Raw genomic sequence first — 26202 nt, 5'->3', positions numbered from 1 at the left:
ATATTAAAACTATTTTCGTTTATCACTCCGTTCTGACTTTTCGGCAGTAACATTTAGGACCCGTGAGAAATAAAATCACGGGTGATGAACGTATTAATTATATAATTTGAAATTGTGAAAATAAAGTATATTATTAATTTATTTTGAGATTTAAAAAAAAAATGCGTCACACGCGATTAATTTTCCGGCATGATCACTTGATTGAGACGCCCCTTTGACTTCTGAGAATATTTGAAAACATAAGCAGAAATTCCCAACTATATTGCTCGATAGAAAAAAAAATGTTGCAAAATATGTTACAAAATGTGAGATGATCACTATTACATCGACATTTCCAAAAATGTAAATAATTAATAAATAAATACAATTATCATTGGTGAGCGAGTGAAGTTTTCTTAACAATATTTACGGTATTCAAAATATTTCTTAAACTAATCATTTTTCGACATATGTTAGAAACAGAATTTGTGAAACAGTCCCGGTCTGGCCTTTATTTTCAATTCTAATATTTCCAATAGCTTAACAATAATTTATTAGCGGGTAACATTTTCGTAACGTTTTTCAGATTTTTATTTAAACAAAGATGCCTCAGCAACCACGACCACTTTACAAGTCACATTTGCACGCCATGCAATGAATCATCGAGCGTAAAGATCCTCCTCCCACGCGCTGCGACGCCACCCCATCTTTCGAAACCGCCCTCCAACCGCGACGAAATGCAAGGATTGGAGGAAAAACCAAGACTTGCAGTCTTGTAGTTGAGTTGAAACAGATATAGCGACGATCAATAGCTGATTTCTTAGCTATTGCTTGAAATTCTTGCTTGAACAGAACTGGAAACTCTTAGAGAGCTCATCGCAGACTCTTCTTAACCCTTTTGCTACTACTTTTCGAGCCGCCGTACCAAAAAACGTGTACAGTGCCCGAGGAAAATCGTTGTTTTAATGAATGTTTATTGAAAAAAAGTTGATGACAAAAGAATATCGATACTTTATTTCCAGAGAAAGATACTCAATAACTCTATCGTCATATCATACGATACGCGGCATCTTATGCAGAGCGACTATACTCTCTTTTAGATGGCACGGGAAATAATTCGAATTCAATGAGCAAATAAATATGTGCACCTCTTGAAATTATTTAACGTCATCAAAATATTTTTCACTGCGAATAAATAGCAATAATAATAATAATAATAATAATAATATAATAATTTTTCAGCGAGACATTCTATATATTATGATATGCATGAATCATGAGAATCATCTGAAAATGTACTTTAATGCCATTGTTATGGATTAGGGCGGCATAATAATCGTTTCCTATTCCCTTAAATAATCCCTTCTCGATTAATTTTAGTCATCTCTACTATTCTCAGAGTATGATATTATGTACTAAAATTTATACTAGATTCAACGAGTTGAGTCAGAAAATAATAATAATAATAAAAAAAAAAATGATCGCGTGATATTTACATGATTGATGCTATATACTAGTTGCAGTTATTGATTCTCATAATTAAAAATCAGGGCCAAATTGTAGTGGTTCCTTATCGAGGGAATCATACATGGAAGGAGGAGGAAATTTAAATGATTTCCAAATGTGCAAGTGATGCGCAGGAAAGCTTTAAGAATATACTTTTTTCAGAAAGTTGGAAAAAGAGAAAAAATTTTGTTCCTCCAGATGATTACTGAAAATTTGATCAAAAAATGATCAAATTTTTATGAGTATTCGAAACATACATTTTATCTCCGTTGTATTTTTGTTTTTTCGTCAAGTTCTAATTGATGAGAAAACATTGGCATGTCAAAAAAACGAATATTAAAAGAAGATATATTAGTTCAATTGAGAAAAATATTATTTTAAATATTTGTTAAAGAAATGAAAAAAAGAAAAGGCCAGAAGAATCAATTCATAATATAGTAAAAACAATTGCTCGTGTTACACCAGTTTTTAGAAGAGATAAGGATTATATAGATATATAATATCTGTATATAAACATATTTTAACAAAATGTGATATTTTAAGAAAAATATTATTTAATTTTTTTATATTGTTAGGATAATCTATTATAGATGGAAAGAATATCATCTCATCAAAAAAGGACAAAAAATTTCTAAAAGAAATAATAACAAATTTTAAGAATATTAATAGCGATGAATAATTCATCAATTTTTTTTTACAGAACTACCGATAGTAAAAAAAGTTTTAGAAATTGTAAATGAGATCTTACATTATTTAAGGAATGTTCATTTCATAAATTATTAAAAAGTTTCAATTTTAAATTTACTTGACGAGAACGAAATAGTTTTTCAAACGATAAGAAATAAATTGTTATTTAGAAAAGAAGTTATTTATGGTAATTGAAATATTTGAGATTCCAATCGTATCTATTATTTGAATGAAACTTGGATCAATGCAAGACATATGAAAAATTCAATATGGAAGAATTTGACCGTAATTTTATCTCGAACATAATGACTTATCTAGAAAAATCCTTCTGGAAAAGGAAAACATTTAATAATTATAAATATTGGGAATATCAATGATTTTTTTATGAACATTTGAATTAAAAAATTGTAAATTATCACGAAGAAATGAATGCAACAAAATTTGAGGAATTTTCCTCCAATGATTGAAAAACAATTGAAAAACAATGATTGTAGTGAACAATGCTGCATAAAATTGAAAAAATTCCAAACAGTAGTTGGAAAAAAGAAGATATCCAACAGTTACAAGTAAAATTCGCAGATGATATGATAAAAATCAAATTGCTGTACATTATTAAATAGCAAAAAATAATTGATGTTTACATAAGAGATGAAATAATAAAATATATATATAAGTATTCTATTAAGTATTAAGAATCCAGTAGAACTTCATATGAATCATAAGATAAAAAATTATGTTGCAATTACGTTAAAAATATTATATAGTTTTTCCGATATAAAAAATTTATTTTAGCAATAAATACAACGGCGAAAAATTAGAAAAAAGTGTACACGTGCTATCACAAATTTTGACAATTAGATGGGATAATTAAATGAAAAATAGAACTATTTATTATAAATTTAAATGATTCCGATTTTAGAATCAAACAATTCTAAATAAAAAATATTAATTCTTTTATATTGTATTCTTTTGTATATTTTTATTTATCTTGTTATTTAGATATATTTATATTGACAACGACTAATTTCATATTATAATATGAACAAATTATTATTATAAGAAAAAATAGCCTTTAATTTTGTACTATGTAAGGATTTGAGATTTGTAAAACGACTCTGCCCAACTACTCATGCACGTCGATCATATGCACGTGTTTATTGACTGACCATACAAAGAGCCATATAAAGAGCAAAATACTAAGACATTGAAAAAATAATTAAAATAATAGTTAAAATTTCGAATACAGTTTTAGTAAGAATTTAAGTAATAACTTTATTTAAAATTCTTGAATTTGTTCGTAGTTATAATAATAATGATATAGTGAGGTCGTAAAATCAACCAAATGTAAAATATAACAAGATATCGTATATCAGAATTAATGTTTTGATAAATTAATTTCGATAAATAATATTTAGTTTTAAACTTTGACAATTTATATAATTTATATAAATAATATTCAGTTTTAAACTTTGACAATTTAAGTGAGAATATAATGCATAATTATATTCTGGTAAATGTTTTTTAATGACATAGTAATTTGCCATTAACGATCTTGTGATCCAAAAATTTGATCTAATTGTTTATTTAAAAATTTATTGCGAATAATGTGAAAAAATCGATTGCTCATCAAAAGAAAAAAAATATGCTTAAAATAATGCTTTAAATAAGATATTTCAAATTTAATAAGAAAAGAAAGTTAATTGGTAAATTATTAATCAAAAATATTTTATGTAATCATTTTGAATTTTGTGTGTTTCCAATATTATTTTTCTTTAATTTCTTTTTCTTTAAATAAAATCATCATATTTATCCTTTCAAGATTCTCAAATAATTTCATTATTTGATTTTTTAGCATCATTCGTATTGTTCAAATACAATATATATAAACTTTTTGATGTATTATTTTCTTTTAAAAAATTATAGTAAAATGAAAATAAAAAAATATAAATAAATACGATAAAATTATTTGCTTTTTTATTTTCATTTTATTATAATTTTTAATCTAATAATAATATTTAATCTAATTAAATTAATATCAAAAAAAAGATATGTTTGAAAATTTTACTTTTAATAAAAATCCAATCCTATGAAGTAATATTTTTTTTTTTTTTAAAAGTACGACTTTTCATTATTTTTACAAATTACATTTTTACAATTTTATTCAATATTTTAATAAATTACAAATATTTGAATTCTTTTTATTAAAATTACAATTTATATAAATTATATATATAAAATGTTTTTAAGAAGTTTTAATAATCGAAAAATATTTTTAAATCAATTATATTGCATTTCAAATGTTCAGGATTTTCTTAAATTTTTTCAAAAAAACTCAAAATCAAAAAAAATATTTACTTTTTTTAAAAATTTTTTGTCATAATATATGTTCAAAATTATTTATTTCTCAAAATATCGTAATTTGTATCAACCTCAAAAATACGTAAAATAAAATATGAATTTGATAATACATATATATATAACTATAATTGCATGTGAAATAATATACGAAATATAGTCTCAATTCCTGATACGAATATAAATATAAAAAAAGAGAAAAAAAAACTAATCAAAAGCAAACTTGCAAAGTTATTAGAAAAATTCTTGGTTATTATTATTTATTATTCATCGATAGATAATATTATTAATTGAATATTGTTAAAATATATAGTTCAAAAATTTTACTTTTACAAATAGAATGAATCGAAATAACATCATATTCCACATTAAATCATTGAATAATATTTCACATTTCAACTTATTATTCATTACAACATTAAGATTAAAAAAAACGAAGATGAAAATATTATAAAATATCATAAAAACTAATCATAAAGATATATGAAATTAAACTTTAATTAATTTAAAAAAAAAAAAACATAAAATAAACAATAGAAAACATAAGATATTTAAAAATAGTTTATTTCACTTTGATATAAAATAAGATTATAAAATAAGATTAGATTAATCTTTTACAGATAAGATGTCTTAGTCTTTAGAGCAGAAATAATAGATTAATTGAAATAATTCATTAATTCATTTTATTTTCATCAATCATTTCATTTCATCATTCAATCATAAAAAATAAAATTGAATTTAATGTATCGATGTCTTTTTTAATTGTAATCATTTCATTTATCTTTTTATTTATTCACATAGAATAATATATGGCTAAATCCCGTGGGTAATTCAAAATCTTTATAAATTATTGACTAAATATTGTATCATACTATTCAATTAATGAATGAGATGATGATGCGCGCAGATCTATCATTGGTTTCGCAAGTTTATAATCACCTCATACGACGATTTTATCATTGTACCACAAAAAAAAAAATATCGCTTTTATCACATTATTTAAAATAAACTACTATTATTTAAACTACTATTTAATAGAGTATCAAATCAATATATTAGATCAGTGAATCAGTTAAAGAAATAAATATTTATAAATAACATATAACAACAAATATTGGTAAAATCAAATATATTTTTAATAATATATGTATTTAATCTATATATATCATATTTCGATGAAATTATCGGTGAAAGTATTTTTGGAGCAAAAAATCTAGTTTTGAATTGATAAATATTTTACGGTATTATTCAACAAAGAATAACAATATCTAACAAGACATTTTGTAAAACATAAAGCAAAGCAAAATAATTTTATATGATATAAAAATATACATTTTTAAATTATTATTATCACATTTTATATAGATTTATACGAAAAAAGGGACATCAGTTCCATCCTATCTTTAAACTTATTTATTTATATTGCTTAAAACACTAACTAAATCGAATTAAGATATAATGGAATAATAAATAAAAAAAAGTAAAATCATAGAGAATGATTATGTGAAAAATAAGAAAAAAAATTTAATATAACATTCAGGATTTTATTTCGAATATACAAATGAAAAAAAAAGCAAAATGTTAAAAATAAAACATAATAAAACATCAAGTATCGATAAAAAAATTATAAAATAATTAATAAATCGATAATCTTTTTATAATTACATAATCGATATATATATATAAATACAAAGATATATATAGATGAAAGTATATTTTTATAAAAAGTAAATATATTTTTATAAAAATATAATAAATTTTAGATACATGTATATTTATATTTTATTATCAGTTCAATGTCATCTTAGTCTTGTCCACGTGCATCAGAAAAACAAAATATCGCTTGTCATGCTATCGTCACTAAAAAATTAAAGTATATCTATGTCGTACATAGATATAGAATATTTAAATATGATCTTTTAAATTCTATTAAGAAACTCAATGAAAAAATTTTTTATTGAATAGCACATCGATAATGATAATGTATTATGAAGAATCAATTAATAACTTTTTTATAAAATGTTTCAAATATTATTGAAATTGAAAAATATTATCATTGTTCAAGCCAAAAATTTCATGTGTATATGATTAATTTATCATTTCTGATTTCGAAATTATTTAAAAAATAGAGATCTTCAATTAAATTTTTACAGATAATTTTTTCAATTGGTTCTTATATATTATTCGCAAAGTCATTTTTGCGAATTTTTCACAAATTTGATTGGTTCAAATTACTTTAGATTGTTTCGTGTTGTGATATCGTTTTGTAATTTAATATGTATATTTTTGCTTTGAAATAAGTAAAGCAAACTATTTATGGATTATTGATTTAAAAAAAAAAACGATTTTTTTATAGGTTTTTCCGACTATAAATTTTGATAACTATTTTTACGTAAAACATTCATTTCACCTATTAATTATTCATATATTAATTAATTGCAAAAATAAAATTGATTAATCAATTAAAATTATTACATTTCTTTTTAATATTATAATTATTTATATATATTTATATAATTAATTATATTTGTAATTAAATATAAAAATATTTTTTAATTAATTAATTAGATAATTAATAATAATTGAGATCTTGAAAACTGACTAATTAATCCAAATTATTATATTTCTTTTTATATTATAATTATTTATTGATTATACTTATAATTAAGCATAAAAAGTATAATTAATTAAATAATTAATAATAATTATGAATATTCTTTTGAAAATTGATTAATCAATTTCTCATTCATTTTTTGTTGTTATATACATTAATTATTGTACATTCAAATAAACAAATATTAGCAAAAAATTTGTATATATGTATATATACAATATATATATTTCAAAGATATTCTAATAGATATTCTTATGTAAAAGTCATCGTGACTTATCACGATTTTCGAATTATAAATATATTAATGCTAAAAATAGACATTTTGAAAAATAAAAAACAGATATATTTTCATAATTGTTGCATGATGTATTTATAGAAAAGACGCTCTTTAATAATATGTAACTTGTTTGAACTACATCCCCCCCAATAAAAAATTGAAAAAACTTGGATAATTTTAGAAGAAACAATCTTATTCAGAATTCATGTATTTTTCTCTGTTTCCAAAATATTCTCAATACATTTAGTCTATTTTTAGCAATTTACTTTTATACCAACATTTAATTCCAACATTTAGAAATATATATATTAAATTTCATTAATTTTGAACAAATTTAAAAATTTGATTCTTTTTGCGCGTTTTGATCATTTCGAACTATTGTCGTTGCGAATTTGCATCAATGTATGTATCTAACTTTTGGACTTTGAATATCACTTATATATACTGTCATTATATACTGATTATATATTGACTTTCATATTACTTCATGCAAAAAGTATTTAAATAGTGGATGAAATTTGTGTTGAAAATATCAAATATCGTGAATATTTTGTACATTATATGCAGAATGAATATAGGGGAAGGCAGAAGAGAGGAGGAGAGAAAAAATCGATTTATATAATTATATAAACAAGGAATTTTGACAAAATTCAATCATATATTTATTGAAAATTTTCGAATATCAAATTTTACAATCACTTATAAATTATAATTTGTAGAATTTTCTATGAACAATTTTTACAATTTTATTAATAATTATTAATAATTAATATTTAAATTACATATCTCTATCGATATTAAATTTTGTAAATATTTATAACAAAATAATTGGATTATATTATATTTGAGATTGATTATTAGATATATAAATATTACTTAAAGAATTTCTGAAGATGATTTCCTTCTACAATAATATTTATACTTTGTTTCCGTTATTTTATACATATATAATAAATATTTATCCATTTCATAATACGCAATTGTAGATTTTTAAATATTAAAATTTCAAATAATAACAATTCGTCAATTTCTTTTTTTTTTGTTTTCATTAATAATTTTGAAATATGTTAAAAATATTATTTTGATCAACATTTTTCTATGAAACAATTCAACAATCTATTTTAGTTTATCTATGCATAGTACAGAAAAACCGGTTCTTTTAATGAATATTTAATGAAGATCTTAGTAAATTTTTGAATAGTTTGCAGATGTTTTTTCCTTTTTCCGTATTAAGAGAGAATCGATTATTAATTATTTTTTTTATTCTTATGCACTTTTATTCATTATTCTAATACACTTACTTTTTTCTTTATATTGTAGTGCAATAAAATATCTATTTTATTTATTAAAATATCTATTTTACTAATCTTTGATCAAATTAATTTTTTTTTCTCTTTTATAATGAAAATTTACTGTTTCACAAGAATAATATTTTTAGTAAATATTTTTATTTTAAAAAAAAATTATTATAATGATTTATTTACAAATAAATAATAACATAACTCATGGTACAAGTTATATAATTAGTGAATTCTCAAAATGATAATTATTAATAGAATAAATAATAAATAATACAAACAAATTTTTATTTTCTAATCTAAATTCCCATATCTGATAAAAAAGTTTTTATTTTAAATTTTGCGGTAAAAAAACATTAAAACACTTACGGAAATCCACATTTTTTAAAAAATATCATTTTTTTATATAATATATTATATATATTATATATTAGAATATTTAAAATTTTGCTTTTTTTCAAACGAAATTTCGTTTATGAAAATATTCTTTTTTAGTGAGAAAAATCAAATTACGAAAGAGAATTAATTAATATTTAATAAGAAAAATTATTAAAAAAATAAAAATTTTTAATATATTATTTTTCTATTGATTATTATGAGACTAAATTCCCATTAAAAATTATAATATTCAAAACAAAATGTTTATTTTTGTATCATAAATTTTTAAGTTATATCAAAAGATATAACTTAGAAGATATAAAGATTTCTCAATTGAAACTTTTATTGCCTTAATATGAATAATAATTAATAAGAAGAAAAATATTTTTTTTTCGAGAAATATATAAATTTTATTAATTATCATTTTGTTCCAAACATTTTTCATTAATTAATATTATTATATATTCATTTATGTTTACTTGAAGAATTATGTGAATATTTTATACACATATTTGCATCTTGTAAAACAATTATTGGAAATAATTATTGGAAATAAATATGTTCAGTTCATAATCAATTTATATATGTATATTTACATTTTATTATATATATATTTTTTTTAAGTACAATATTTATCAAATATATAATAGTTTAAAAATATTTTAATAATATTTATAAAATTTAAAAAAATGTTTTAATATAAATTGACCATGAAATCTAATTTAGTTTATACAAAAATAATTTATATCATATAATTGCCTTTTTTGAATTTTATATAAACTGTATAAATATAAAAATATTTGTTTAAATAAATATTATTATTTAAAAATAATCTTTAAAATTTAAAATATAAAATTTATAGATCATTAAAAAATTAGATAATAAAATAAATTAATAATATATTAATGACAAAATATATTAATAACATAAAAGTAACTAATAATTTTCATGAAAGTTTTTTATATTTAACAAAAATGATTATAATATAAAATTTAACTTAACTTGACTTGCTATGCTTTTTTATTTTTTGTTTTTTTCATATTATATAAAATTAATATAATCAAAATGTTTCATTTTAAGCGGTAAGAAACGTAAACGTAAAAATTACTTAAAAGAATTCTATCACATTTGAGATTAATAATCTAAGCATTGAATCACCTGATGTATCCCTTCTCTACTAACCAAGAAACAAACATCAAGGTTATCATAGGCAGAAATCAGAAATTAGTAACAATTTAATTCTTAAGTTAAAATGAAAAAAATTGTTTTATTGATGGTGTAAGTTATAGAATAAGTTAAGTTATATATATATACACACATACACACTTTTTTTTTCATGATATATATATATAGAGTATTCATAAAAATGTGGGACATAGCCTTTAGAGGCTGGATTCTATCAAAACAATAAAAAAAATTTATATATACATATGTCCGATAAGACTTAATTAATGAGTTATAAGCATTTTAAGTTCGTATTATAGTGAGACGGTAGAAAAAATGAGAACGTTCAGCTAGGCAATACCGTATTGTTATGTTGCTTGTGTAGCAGAGCCTCTTAATGAAAAAATAAATACAGTGATGTTCTTTTATATACAAATAACTATATTTGAATTTTAATATAATATACAATGTTCATATTATATAAATTCTTATTTAATAAAATAATCTCGAATAAGATTCATTCCTGAATATTAATACTATACATCACTTTATTTAAATCTATATTTAAATGGTTGTACGATATTCAATCTATCTATTTACCATAAAATCCATAGAAGTAAATCGAAATAAACTCTCACAAGATTTCAGATTAGAAAAGTTGAATATATTTTTCTATATATAAATTTGCTGATTCTCATACGTAAAAAAAATTACTAATGATACTTGAATTAATTTGAATTCCATAGATCAATGCATCAATTGAAAAATCTTTGTTTTTATTCCATTGAATATATATTGAATTCAATGTTTTTTATTTCGATATGAGATTACTAATGAGAAAAAAATAAAAGTCGAAATTTAATATTTTATTATTTTATTTTATTCATATCATATTAATATCACATTTTATATTCATCAAAAAAAAAAAAACCATATAAGCATTACACTTTTCTATTTCACGTTATACAGATATTTTTATCAAATATTTTTATTATTTTAAATATGTATTCAAATATTATTTCATCAAAGTCGCAATAATGTGTTACTGAAATAGCTAACAATTGGGCGTTGATTATGAGCATTAGAAAAAGAGATTAGAAAAAAAATAATATCCAAAATTGTATGTTACGTTTGTGTGCATTAATTACAAGAAAGTCTATATCAATAATCTTTTTTGTTTCTAAGGTACTATTGCTTCGTCTTGGTTTTAGTTTGTTGATAGCATATATCAGAAATAAAAGTATAAAAAAGAAATTAGTGAATTTGTAATATTCATTCGAGGCATAAAAAAAGCAATTGCAATATGTATGCATTTTTTATGGATACGTGATATTAATTCGTATTATTAATATGTGATGTCTAGAACGACTATTATTTCTCTCTGCATAAAAATAAGAAATATTGGGAGCCAATGAAATAAAGATAAAAGTTTGTCAGTGATTTCATTGGTTTTTAATAATAATAATCTGAAATTCAAATTGGTTCAAATATCATTAGAATTTTAGATTTTCCTGTGCATATGAAAATTGATAAATTTTTTTTTTTTTAATGATAAAAATGTTATATAATTACATTATATAATATTCACACATATTGTATATTATATTACATTGAAATTCAGAAATAGTTATTTGTGTATAAAAGAATATCAGTATATTTACTTTCATTGAGGGGCTCCGCTACGCAAACGACATCATTGCAATACGGTACTGTCGCGCACTCAGCTGAGCATTCTCGCTCTTCCAGCATCTCATTCTATCTAATATAAATTTAAAATGCTTATAACTCGTTAATTAAGCCTTATTGAATATATGTTTATATAATATGTTTATATAAACTTTTTTCATCGTTTTGATAAAAATCTAAAAATCTATCTTCTAATATATATGTTCTATAAAATAAGATATATACATATATATATATAAGTTTAATATTTTTTCAGCATCGTAATAGAAACAATAAATCATTTTATATACATTTATATTGTCAATAAGAGGAATAGAAGGTATAATAATACAAATACTTTCGATCAATGTATATGTCAATTTTTATAAATATATTAAATTGAAATTGAAATCGACCAAGACTTATTTCTTTTGATTTTAAATTTTTGAACTTACTAACAATTTTTTTTCATATTTTTTTCTTAATTAATTTCCTAATAAATTTAAAGCTTTCAATTAGGTAAATTATTTACAGTTATACAGTTAAAATTTTGGAAGATGAAAAATTTTATGAGAATTATCAAATTGATATTCTTAAATTCTACATTATTCATGAGTCAATTGTATATGGAAATAAATAAGTACTGATAATTTTCATAAAATTTTCTATGTAAATAATTACAAATAAATATAATTGATCTTTAAAAAATTTTTATCCTGATAAAAATATCATGATTCACAAATTAGAAATCAATGGTAAAAAATAATCATGTTTATACAATGTTTATATAAAATTAATAATAAAATGAATAATTTGAAATTAAAAATTTTTTAAATCTCAAGTTGAATTTATAATCTTTTAAATCATCTGAAGTAATAAAAATAAGTTTAATTTAAATATTTTGATTTATATTGGCATAAAAAAAAAGAAACAAAATTTTTTCGATAAAAATATTTTGATGAAAATAATGTAATGGTTATTTTTAGCACATCTGAAAGGTTGTCAATTTTTTTTATCAAACAGAAAATATTAAGAAATCTAAGATAAATTTAGATTTTTCAATATCTAAAATGTATCTAAAATGATTTATCAATGATATAAAGTGTAAAAATTGTTTTTATCTGCATTTCATTCAAAGTGAACAATTCTATTTTTGATGAATAGAACGAATGATTCAATAGTGAAGAGTCAATGACAAATCTAAATTTGTTTAATAACAAATAAACAGCCATTCAGATATATAATTTTATCTATAGTTATATAATGTGTTAATAAAATTTGAAAATGTCTTTTCCGTGAAAAAAAAGAACATGTGGAAACATCTTCAAAGAACATGTTTTTAGATATATATCAAAATTATGAGTCTTTGGAATAATAAATTTGAAAATTATCATAAAACAAATATTCATAAAAAAGCATACAAATTTATATAAAGATTTGGATTTATCTGTTAAGTGTCAAAGACAAGAGTCAAATTTGCTAAATTGAAACAATTTGCATTGATATTTTGAGAAAGTGAACAATGAATTAAATTTATAATATAATATAATATATAATAATATAAATTATTGAGCAAGTACAAATACTCTAGCTTTTATTTTTCATTCCAAATGATGAATATTAAAAATAAAAAAGTATAAATTCACCTTTAGAATTGTTTCTTCAGTTTCATTTTTTTTTGACTTGAAATTATACAATAGAAGATATTTTTAAACATTTAAATTTTATATTTATCTTTAGCTTGTATTTATTTATATATTTTTCGAAAATAAATTAGAGAAAAATCTTGTTATACAAATATCTATCAAATTACATCGAATTAAATAGAAAGTTTAAACATTATATTTTTAAGTTCATTTTTTTTAATACAAACAATGAATTAATATTTGTTAGGCATTGCATTTATCACATATTTAATATGAATGTTTTATCTTTTCCAATTCATTTTATGAAATTAAATATTTACGTTTTTGATATATTTACATTCGTTTACAAAATTTGAAATAGTATCTAGAATTAGTTAATAAGAAGTAATTATTAGCTTTTGAATATTAAATTTTTATCATATGTTGATTACATTTTATTTCGTAATCATAGTTGAAGAATATCTATTGACCAATAAATAGAAGAATGAAGAATCTATGTACATTCAAAAAATTTCAGTAAAAAATATAATAATCAGGCGATAATTATATACAATGTGTGAAATCATACAAGCATTATAATGGTTACACGCAAAAAAAAAAAAGTATTTAATTGAATACAAATAAATATGAATAAATATTCTACATATGAAAATAAACAACAAAATTTGTATTAAATATAATTATATATATGATTTGTTATAATTCTAATTCAATATTTTATTTACTTAAAATAATAAATTTTTTTATTATTATACTTTCCTTCTATTATTTTTCATGTGTAAGAAAGAGTTGTATTAAGAATATAATTTTATTTTCTTTCAATTTTATCCAAAAAGTATAATTATTCAATAATTACAAGTTATTAGTGGCTAACATTTCTAATTTCATTATTCAAATCATTTGCATCATTATAATTATGATTATCATTGAACCATATTTTATTATATTATATAGCTAAACTAAACAATCATCAAATTATTATTAATATTATCCAATCCAAAATATATAATGTATATAATGTATTAATATACATAATATTCTAAAGTTATTATAAATAAATTGATTATTTCTTTATACACCATAATAATTGACAAAAAGAAATTCATATCGATAAATTTCAATTCTGTGTTATATTGCGAAATCATTAAAATGATTTAAAAAACATGATTGTTAAAAATAACTTAATCACTTATCACTTAATCACCAGGTCACGAAAATTGAAGAGTGAGTAAGTACTAGATCATGTTTATAATATTATAGGTTACAATCTAATATTAGATCGCATTATATTTTTGAATGAATCACGAAATGATAAATGTTTAGAATCGAGGAATCAATTTTTACAAACAATTTTTGAATGTTTACATCGATTTTGAATGTAAAGATGTTTTATCTTATATCTTTGATTCGAATAAATATGGCAAAATAAATTTAATACAAGAATATAATAATAATCAAAATAATTCAAAGAGAGCAATATAACATTTTAATAATCAGACAGATTATTTTAATAATCAGATTCTAATAGGAAAATATAATAAAATAAAATAAGATTAAATACTGATTAAAATTTTGATAAAATTTAAATAGCGGTTATAAAAAGGTCGAAAAAATATGTAAGTATATAAGTTATATACTATATATATATAGTATAATATATGTATATTTATAATATCGATTAGTAAAATTATAGTAAAAATTGATGTACATTTTAATATAAATAAGTTATAATCTATATTGTTTATTTCAATTTATCTCAATACTGATATATTGATAAAATTCTAAAAATTTTTATATTTCTTTAATTACTTCATCGATATTACATTTGCTCTATGTAGTGAAGTTCAAGTTTGAAATTTTCATAGAGCAAAGAGATTTTCAATTTTAAATTAAATCTAATGAATTTATGCATATACAATATGCATTTGATTCACTTATAATCATAGTATAATTTTTCTAAACTATTGAATTTATATTCTTTATTATTCGTATATATTTTATTAAATAATAATATATAACTATAATAAATAATTTATTGATGTGTTAGAAAATTATAATATACATATATTGTTATAATATAATAGAAGAGATTAAATGTTATAATATGTAATTAAATTTTTTTTTATTTCTTTATGGCATATGAAATTATATATAATATATAATTATATATAAATATAATATATATAGAATAATACAAAATTAAATGTACCAGGTGAATATTTAATATATAAAATTATATAATTATAATAATCGCTGATTGAAGATATCTTTAAAAATATATATGATAATATGCTGAAATTAAATTTTCAATTCTTTATTATCAAGAAAAAAATTTACACAAAAAAATAACAAATAAAATTCATTTTAATATTTAAAAAATATGAGAAATAATATTATAAAATAAAGCAGAGCGAAGAAAGCAAAAGAAAGAAATGAAATATATTTTTATTTAAAAGTGAAATATCTTATAAATATCATATATATATATATATGTTAGAATGCAATAACATTTATATTTTAATATGTGTAAATAATTTTGAATACACATAACCACAGAAATATTCACATTCTATATTACAAGAAAATTCATCTTATCCAAAAATTCTGATTTTATTGAAATTTTATATATATATATATACAATATGGATTGTATAAACAATTTTATCTATGAAAAAATTTTTTGAGAATGTGACATAATAACATTATAAATATATTAAATGTTGAATTTAATGGGATATTTAAAAAAGATTGAATGAATTGAACGGATGTACACTTATTTTAAATTTATTAAAATAAAAATAATAATAGAACAAAAATAATATTTATTTCAATAAATTCTTTATTTTTAATTTAAAAATAAATACCTTTTCATGTCGTTAGAATATGGAAAAACTATAATAGTATTGTTTTAAATCTTCTAGAGAGAAAACTAAATGTATATGAAAGAAAAAATATAAATATGAAATACCTATTCTATTTTTTGATGTAAAAATTTTAAAATAATAATAAATAAAAAAATTTTATACAGAATATCATATATAAAAATAAATATATATTAAATATATTATGAACTTTAAAGAACTTGACTTTGATTTCTTCTAAATAAAGACAAAATTGGATCAATACAAATTTGAGTTATAATATAAAATACTTCTAAATCTAAAATACTACTAAAATCATTTTAGAGAAATAAGTTATGAAATAAATTTCTTAAATATAATTTATATACAAATTAATATACAAATATAATAGATAACATGAAATATAATAAAGCAATAAAAATTAATAATATACGAATTAATTAATTTTTTTTTTTTTTGCATACAGTCGCATATGTAAATTGTACTTTCTGGATTCGCATGATAAATCTACAATTAACAATATTCTATATATATATTATTATTCTATATATTAAAATTCTATAATTCATCTTTAAATTATTCGACAAAATTTTAATTATATTATTATGAATTAAATATTCATATTTCTATCTTTTTAGCATTTTATCTTGTCATAATATTTAAAATTTTATGAATATTTCAAATCTTTATTAATCTATTAAAAATTATTATTATAATATAACTTACTCTTTTGTTCTTTTTTTTAAATTACAAAATAAATTCAAGTAAATTTCACTTCAATAAGTACACATAGAAACTTTCTATTACAAACAAAATACAAAATGTCTATTAAATAAACGGAAGATAATTATCAACAATAATTGCTATGAAAGAGTTTAGTTGTCATAACATTTGAGATACAATCATTGTCAGAATTATCAATACTGTATACAGGTCAAAACCTTTCATATTTCTAGTCTATCTTATATTCATGTTCTTTTCTTTTTCTTTGTAACATATATATATATTTTGATATTAAATGTTAATATAATTTCATATATTTAATAATTATTTAATATATATCACATTAAATAAAAATTAAATTTACCATTATTGCATTATTATTATTATTTTTTTTTTTCGTGTTCTTTGTTCTCAGAAATTTGAATTAAGAATTAATTTTTGCAAAATTTTGTACACAAATCTATAAAAAGAATATAGTTGAATATAATTAAATAAAATATATATAAATAAAAATTTTTTATATTAAAACAAAATAAATCTTATATAAATAATTATAAATATATATTGTATATTTTTTAATCTTTATTTTGAAATATTTAAGTATATGTTGCTTAGATTATGATAATTAAAAAATTAAATAAAAAATTAATAAAGATTATTAAATTTTAATCCCATTACAACTTTTATCAATAATTTTAAAGTATATTGATTATTGAAAATTGGTTTCTTTGATTTGATTATTATAATCCATCACCATAATTATAACCATAACAAAACATTATTAAACATAGCAAACGTTATATAGTATAATAATTAAAATAAATCCTAAATTTAGAAAGTTACAAAACACTAAGATTAAAACAATTAAACCATTTGTGAAGAGAGAGAATTCAAAATTAATTTGAAATATTATGAAATAATAGAATAGATAGATAAAATAGAATAAATAGTAAATTAAAATGAAAAATATTAATCCATTAGATTATTCAATAAAATTGAAATCATAAGATTGCATAAGGGAAAAAAAAATATTAATTATTTTAATTTTATGTAAAGTTTTTAAAGAAAAAAAAAAACCATAATGTAATCATATGCTCTAACAATGAATTTTAAAATAGAATATAAATTAATTTTTTATGTAATTTTATGTAAAGTTTTTAAAGAAAAAAGAAAAATCAAAGCAATGTTTATATTTAATTTATATTTTCTAATCATATGCATTAGCAATATTCATTTTAAAATAAAATACAAATTAATTTTTTTCACTATAAATTGTGAAATTAATATGCAAAAATGTGATATTAGTATTTATATATTGACTATATTATTAATAGGTTTTTAAAATAGTATTAATAATAATTAAAAAATTTTGAAAATAATGGACTTGCAAAAATCAATTCTTAAAAGAGTATCAATAATAATTAAAAAATCTTGAAAGTAATGGAATTGCAAAAAAATTAATAAGAATATATAATGGTAGGAAATTCTAATTATCTACAATTATAGATATAAAAAGATAAATGCATAATACAATGAATTATCAAATTTTATAAAATTTGATATTTGAACAGCTTGAAATTAGAATAAAAAATTTAAATCATCAACAGAAGTTGGCAACGAATTATATTAGACAATTTTTAAATTTTAAATAGATAGAAACAAATAATATTAAATAAATAATAATATTGATAAATTAATTATCAAATAATGAATTGCAGATAGAATTGATTTTTTTTTTTTTTTGATTGATTATTATGAGTAAAACATTTTCAAAAATTGTAGGATTTTGGGAAAAAATTATTTGCAGATTTATGTTTATGTAGTACTTTAGCATCTACAAAAAATATCTTAAATACTACGTAAAAATTAGAATTGAATAAAATATATGAACAATATTATCATAAAATATTTTTATGTATATTTTATCATAAATAAAAACATTAATTATAGGATTTTTTTTATCATAATAAAAACATTAATTATGGAATTATGGGATTTTTTTATTATTTATCAATATGTTCTTTTATAGGAATATCTCAAAAAATATTTTGTATTGTGTAAATTGGGTAAATTTAATTAGAAACTCGAACAACTTGAAGACCAAATCATCTTTTTATGGAATATATCATGCTTGATAATGCAATATTTTAATTACACTTTTCTTTTCGAAAAAATATTTTCTATGACAATTAAAATATGTATTACATTTATCATAGTTTACGATAAAAGAATAATCATTTTCTAAATTGCCTCTTTTAAATTTATTGTAATTCTATTATATTTTGTCGAAGGATTAAGATGGATATAATAATACAATTGTTAATTTTAAATTGAATGTTGATCCTTAACCAATGATGGATATTATTAAAAAACCAAATATTGTGATTAACATGTAATAAGATATCAGTAGAATAGAACTATCATTATCAAAAAACTTTATTATAATATTTATATAATACTTTATATATACTCTAATATAATATGCTTTATATTAAGAGGAAAATGTTTTCAAAAGAACAGAATAATATTTTTAATGAATACTTATATAAAGAAAATACTGCGCAAAAAAAGATCGATTTTATATAATTGCATAAAATGCAATAAGAAAAGATACAACGTTCAACTACATTAAAAACACGAAAAATAATATTATCCTATAAAATGCAGGACAATCAAAGCAGCACAAACACGTTTCAAGTGCCAAATTTCATGTAACATATTCATGTTCTGATTGTATAGAAAAAATATAACATATAAAATTTTCTATTTGTTATTATGTTTTGTATTTAATTATTGATAAATATTTTTCACATTTATATGTTTTTAATTACAAATATTGTTGTTCATTCTCGCATTTCATTTCATTTTTCCTTTATTAGAACATGTTAAACAATATTTGCTACGATGAAACATTCATATTTCTTAGCACAGTGTACGAGAATGTTGAGTACGATTGTAAGACCAATAACGTTGTCCTCGTCTTCATGTAATCTCTTTAAATCATTCATAAAAGAAGCTACAATTGTGGATAAGATATATGTAACAATTTAAGTCTCTAATAATTGATACGATTTTAGAAAAGAAATGGTTAATAAAAAAATAAAAATATGTTATATAAAGTTCCATTATTTAAACTCATGTCGAAAGTATCCTAGACTTAATTTTCTTTTTTTTTTAATAATAAAAAATATAAATAAACAAATGTCAATCAATAAAATACTCGATGAATATTAATTAAATTGTAAAATAAAAGAATTTTAATTAATATTAAATAAAGTAATTAAAATAATTAAATAATAAATTATTTTTAATAAAAATTAATTTTTTATTTTGTTTATATTATTTTTCTATCAAACATATTAAAATATAATTAACAAATAAAATATAATAATAAAATATAATTTTTTTTAATGAACATTATATATATAATAATGGATATTATATCTTATTACATATAATATTTTATATGTATTTTATTATATGTATATCATTATTCTGTAATATTTTTTTAATATTAATATAAAATAATCTTTTTAACAGATTTTAATTACTGGTTATATATTAACTGAACTTTAATACGTTTGATTTACAAAATAAAAAAGGAAAACTTATAAATCTTAGTAGTTATATATCAATAATTTTGTATATTAAGAATTATTGATTTTTTCACCGTAAATTAAAACATTTTTAGTAAAGAATAATAGTAAAATTATATCTCTACTTTTTACATTTTAGATTTAATAGATTTAACGTTTATTATTTATATTTTAGTCTTTATAATTAATGATTTATTATATCATGTCATAAAATATTATTAGTTAAACCTAGTAGATTAATAATCATAAATATGTTTGTATATACATAATAATACAAATTATTAAAAATATATTAATAATACTATTAATAATAACATTAAACTATTTGTATTTAATATTTAATATTAAACTATTGTATTTAACGTGCATCTGTTGTAACTTTTTCTTACTCTTTTATATTCTTTTATACAATAATATAGCAAAGAGATCTTACTTTTATAAATATGCCAATCATTCTAACTACTGGAAGAAATCAATGCGCGCGCAGATCAGCTCATTGTTTGAGTATATATATAGTAAATTAATAGAGAGTAAATATATTTAAAAGTAAAATATATTTATGAAAGTAAATTTGTTTTTCGCAATAGTTTCTCACTGATTTAAGAATGATTATCCAAGAATAACTACATTAACAATTTTCAAATATATTTGTTTTGAGCCAAAATCATTAAAAATAAAAAAAAAGTAGACGTTCGTTTAATACTAGAAATTAATTAGAATGCAAGATTGACTATAAATGTCATATTAAAAATTTTTTATATGAAAAATAATCGCTAGATTATAAATCTATTTATCGATACGAACGCTAGTTTATGATTTACGAAACGATTTAGTTTATGATTTTCTATGAACTTTCTGTGATTATACAATCGTCGATTGATATCTGATTTTGTTATATTATAAAAGATGATTATGTTTTTATTTTAAATTGTAATTATAAATACAAAATTAAAGAAGATAAAATGTGATTAAATATAATAATTATAATAATTCATAATTAATAAAAGAAAAACAAAATAGAAAAAAAAGTTAGCAAATAAAAATTAAGAACTAATAGAAGTACAATCAAACAAAAAATAAAGATAAATAAAGATAAAATAATATATACAAAAAGTATATAGATGAAATATATAACACATATAACATATATAACATAAATATTTTATTTATGTTTTTTATATACTATAGTAAAGAAATAAAAATTATACATTACCCAATGAAGAAAACTATATAATAATAAAATTTATAGAATAAAATAAAATTTTATTTTTTGATATTTTATTAATTTAAATCATAACAAAAAACATAAATTATAATAAAAATATTTAAACTAATTGTTCTGATTATGTTAAATAATTATAAATTAATTTTTTTAAGCTTTATTATTAAATTATTAACAAATAAATTTCAAAATAAAATATACACAAAACTAATTTTATTTTTTTAGATATATATATTAATATAATTAATTTTTAATAGAAACAAAAAATACAAATCTATAGAAAATCTCTTTAGATCTAAAATTTAACAAATACAAATAAACTCAAATTCTACTTCCCACGCATATGTCATTTGTCTCTTAAAATATGAATTCGTAAATGCTGTTTGGGAATTAGTAACTTGACAAAATTACTGAATTACTGAATTAAAAAAGAACCATTTTTTTTAAATAATTATAACATTAAAATAATTAACGTTTTTATGATTCCAATCTTAAAAAAACGCATTTGAATATATTGCAGAAAACATAGTATTTCAATATCATCAATTCTTAGAATTTATTCGAACGAAAAAAATTCTCAAAGTCGATCGTACGCAATAAGATAACATATAAATTGATTATTATTAAGAGCAATATATTTTGATATATGAACATTCTATATTTGAATTTTAAAAATGAAAAGACGATGTAATAATTTATAAAATTACTAAAATTATTAAATTTTTAACAAAAGGTTTAATGATCTTAATTTAAAAAAAATTATTTATTAGTAATTTTTGTAACGATATATCATGTAATATATCATGTATGTAATAAGCTTCGAATTCAAATCCCAACGCGCACCATATTTGCGCATGGCATGATGTTTGCATGTGTGCACGCGTATATGTCAGAATATACTATCTTACGTGACAGCTTTCTCTATCATTTCTTTTAATGCATTTGTATTTAAAAAAAAAAAATTGTATATAAAATTACAAAATGTAAAGGAATATTAATTAAAAATAAAAGAAAATGTTAAAAAACATTATGAATATCAATGTAATAACATTTCATATTTTTTCGGAAATTATACATATTTATTTTATTACTATTTTTTTCTCGTTTTAATAATTAAAAATTTTCAACAAACAAACATAATATAGAAATTATATTTATATTAATTTAATATAAATTATTAGATAATTTAATTAATTTAGTTAATTCATTATTATAATTTAATTCAAATCATATTTATTTATTTATCTTTTTAAATTTAGATTTATTTTATTATTTTTCATATATTAATATTCAATTTTTTTACATTTATTATTTTAATTCTATTATACAATTTCCTCTATACAAAATTAGAAATAATATTTATAGAACATAAATCATCTTCAATGCTTGTACATGTAACAAATAATGAACAAATATATAACTACTATTTGATCATACATACTTTACTAAATACATATATTGAATTTGGCATCGTATATTTTGCAGTATTGACGAAAAATGATCGTGAAACTTGATTGAACAATATCACTATACTGACAAAAGATTTCACAATAAAATTACTTATAAAAATCATAAAGAAATTTTTTTATAATTATATATAAAAGTTAATAAAATCTCTGAAAAGAAATAATTTTATCATAAAAAACAATATACAAATTTAAAAAAAAAATTTACCGAATTTCTAAATCTTTATACGGAAACAGTTTAAATTAATTTCATTAGCAACGAAACTAAGATACGTAATAATAAATGCAATTTATATTTATTATATTTCATTATAATAAAATGAGTTTATGACAAAAACTTAATTGTTTTTTCAATTATTTTTAGTAAAATTTCTTTAAGTAAAATAATTAAACTTTATCACGTGAATTAATCCAATGTATAGATGTGTTTAATAAAATATAAATCATGATTTCAAAATTTTTTTCATGAGTAATAAAAAATTCATATGATAACATTTAACATACTAATATATCAAAATATATTAAAGACTATACAATGTAACCAATTTAAGAAACATAATATGACAATTTACAATATTTTAAAATTTTTCTATTTTTGCTAACATAAAGAAATAATTTGATAAATTTTCAGTAGAAAGAATAGCAATATTTCGCTCTATTGTAAATTCAGCTGTTAATTCAAATATTTGCTGGATATGCGGAAAATTTTTCTTGAATCTAATTTAAAAACTAATGATTTTTTACAGTATTTAATAATTTCTTTCATCTTTGTAATATAATAATCTCGGAATATGACAAATGAATTAAATTTTATTGAATAACATATTATAATAATAAATTAAATTTTATTAATTCCAAATCACCAATAAAATCTATATCTTATAATAATATATTTATAAAAAAGATAATTTAAAATTAACAAACGAATATGTTCAAAATAAAAATAAAAATTTTCAATATGTTCGTTTGTTAATTTCAAATTATCTTTAAAAATTTTTTTAAATAGTTTTTTTATTTTAATTAGTGAATAACAAATTTTAATATTAATAATTCCATGTTAATAATATTAAAATTTCATTCAAATAATAAATATAAATGACACAATTGTCAATTATAAAAATTGAGAAGATAGGATAATGGCAATAGAAAGGATAATAGATATATGTAAAAAAATATTCAAAAATATAAAAAATTAAATATAATGAATATTCTTAAAAAATAAATTAGGAATGTAAAAAATATCGAATCATTAACTACAATTAGGAATTATTTTCAATTATAAATTTGAAATATAATGAAATTTAAATCACATAAAAACATTTAAAAAAATAAAATTACAAGAAGTATTATATAGAAATACAAAATATAAAGTAAAAATGCATTAAAAAATTAGATAAAATATTCAATATAAAGTAAATTATTACTACTAAAAATTTAACACATGCATAGAGCTTATATTGGGATGAGCTTGTTATTTTAAACAGAAATTAAAGATAATAAAAAACATTTCAAAAAAAAAATTATCAAATAAATATTTAGTACACGATATTTAATAAATTTAAACTTTCACAACTAATTTCAATTTATTAAAATTAAAATAGAAAAAAAAAGGCTATCCAAAAAGTATAACATAAATCATGCAGAAAAATGTATAAAATTCTCAAACAATATAAAAATTGTAAGAAAAGTGAAAATTAAGAATACATACCATAAAGTGGGCCGAGGAAGTAATGGATTCAGAACAAGTTGATGGAGGAAGAAACACAAGGTAGATCACAATGGAACGTTGTTTTACTTCGTTTGTGCACACGGAAAGACAGAGAATCGCACTAATAAGCGAACAGTCGCGGTTGCCTGCTTTAAGTAGGCATATTCGTTGAAGAGGATGAAACAAGGCTGACTTTCAGTGCTAGTAGTTTTCACGCACGCTACCGGCCCAGCAAGATTAAAATGGTAGAATACCGCAAGGCGCCATCTTTAGTAGATGGCACGCAAGCGCTGTTTTTACCGCCATCTTATAGTCAATTATTGAAATAAAGTTTAAGAAAAATAGCATAGAATATAATTCTAAGGATACATAAAATAATTTTTACATATAAGCATAATTTTATTTTGTAAAAATAGAAAATATAATGAAAATATAAATTCTATTATGATAAATATAAAATAATAAAAATATAGAATTTTAATATTATTTAAATTTTTATTTAAAATTTCGATAATATACAATATTTCGAAATGCATTACAGTCGAATCTTTTAATTTAAATAAATTGATAGCTTCGCTATTGATTAATTTGCTAATAAAAGATATTTCAATCATAAATTGATTTATAGTTAAATGAACAATTAAAATTATTATATATAAATCTTATATATAAAATAAAAAAAACAATTTGTATTTTAAAGTTTGAAATATTAATTTTAAGTATGAATCATATTAATATTCGTAAAATTGTAAATTCTATTTAGAAAAAAAGAAATCTATGTTAAAAAAATATCAGACAAAAAAGATAATATCAAAAATAATTATAAGTTAAATTTGTTTATAAAATATGCAATAATATCCAAATAATAAATTATTCGGTCATATCTATTCTTTGAATTTTGTTTGGACACAAATGGAATTATTTAATTCAAACTTTTTCTATTATTGTTTATTATTATAACATACATTTGATCATACATTTGCATTTGATTATATTATGTTAAAATGCATAAATAAAAATAAACAAAACCACGTGATTAAAATCTTAGAGAATTAAA

The 26202-nt window shown here is 19.2% G+C and overlaps 1 protein-coding gene and 1 long non-coding RNA gene across 2 annotated transcripts in view; one reads left to right on the top strand and one right to left on the bottom strand.

The window, feature by feature from the left end:
* Window positions 1-1139, top strand: part of LOC147656468 (uncharacterized) — a 50029-nt gene extending 48890 nt beyond the window's left edge. Inside the window, exon 2 of the long non-coding RNA XR_015294359.1 lies at window positions 566-1139. This is a non-coding gene — a long non-coding RNA (uncharacterized LOC147656468). The remainder of the gene's footprint in view (window positions 1-565) is intronic.
* Window positions 1-25436, bottom strand: part of LOC100863496 (very long chain fatty acid elongase 6) — a 68396-nt gene extending 42960 nt beyond the window's left edge. Inside the window, exon 1 of the mRNA XM_003695720.4 lies at window positions 25146-25436. The gene's annotated coding sequence lies outside the window, so the exon portion shown is untranslated. The remainder of the gene's footprint in view (window positions 1-25145) is intronic.
* Between the last annotated feature and the right edge of the window lie 766 nt (window positions 25437-26202).

This window comes from Apis florea, unplaced genomic scaffold (genome assembly GCF_048593485.1).
Source record: "Apis florea isolate Af1SG1 unplaced genomic scaffold, ASM4859348v1 contig_3758_pilon, whole genome shotgun sequence".
Taxonomy (NCBI): domain Eukaryota; kingdom Metazoa; phylum Arthropoda; class Insecta; order Hymenoptera; family Apidae; genus Apis; species Apis florea.
This window is presented reverse-complemented; position numbering and strand designations above follow the sequence as displayed.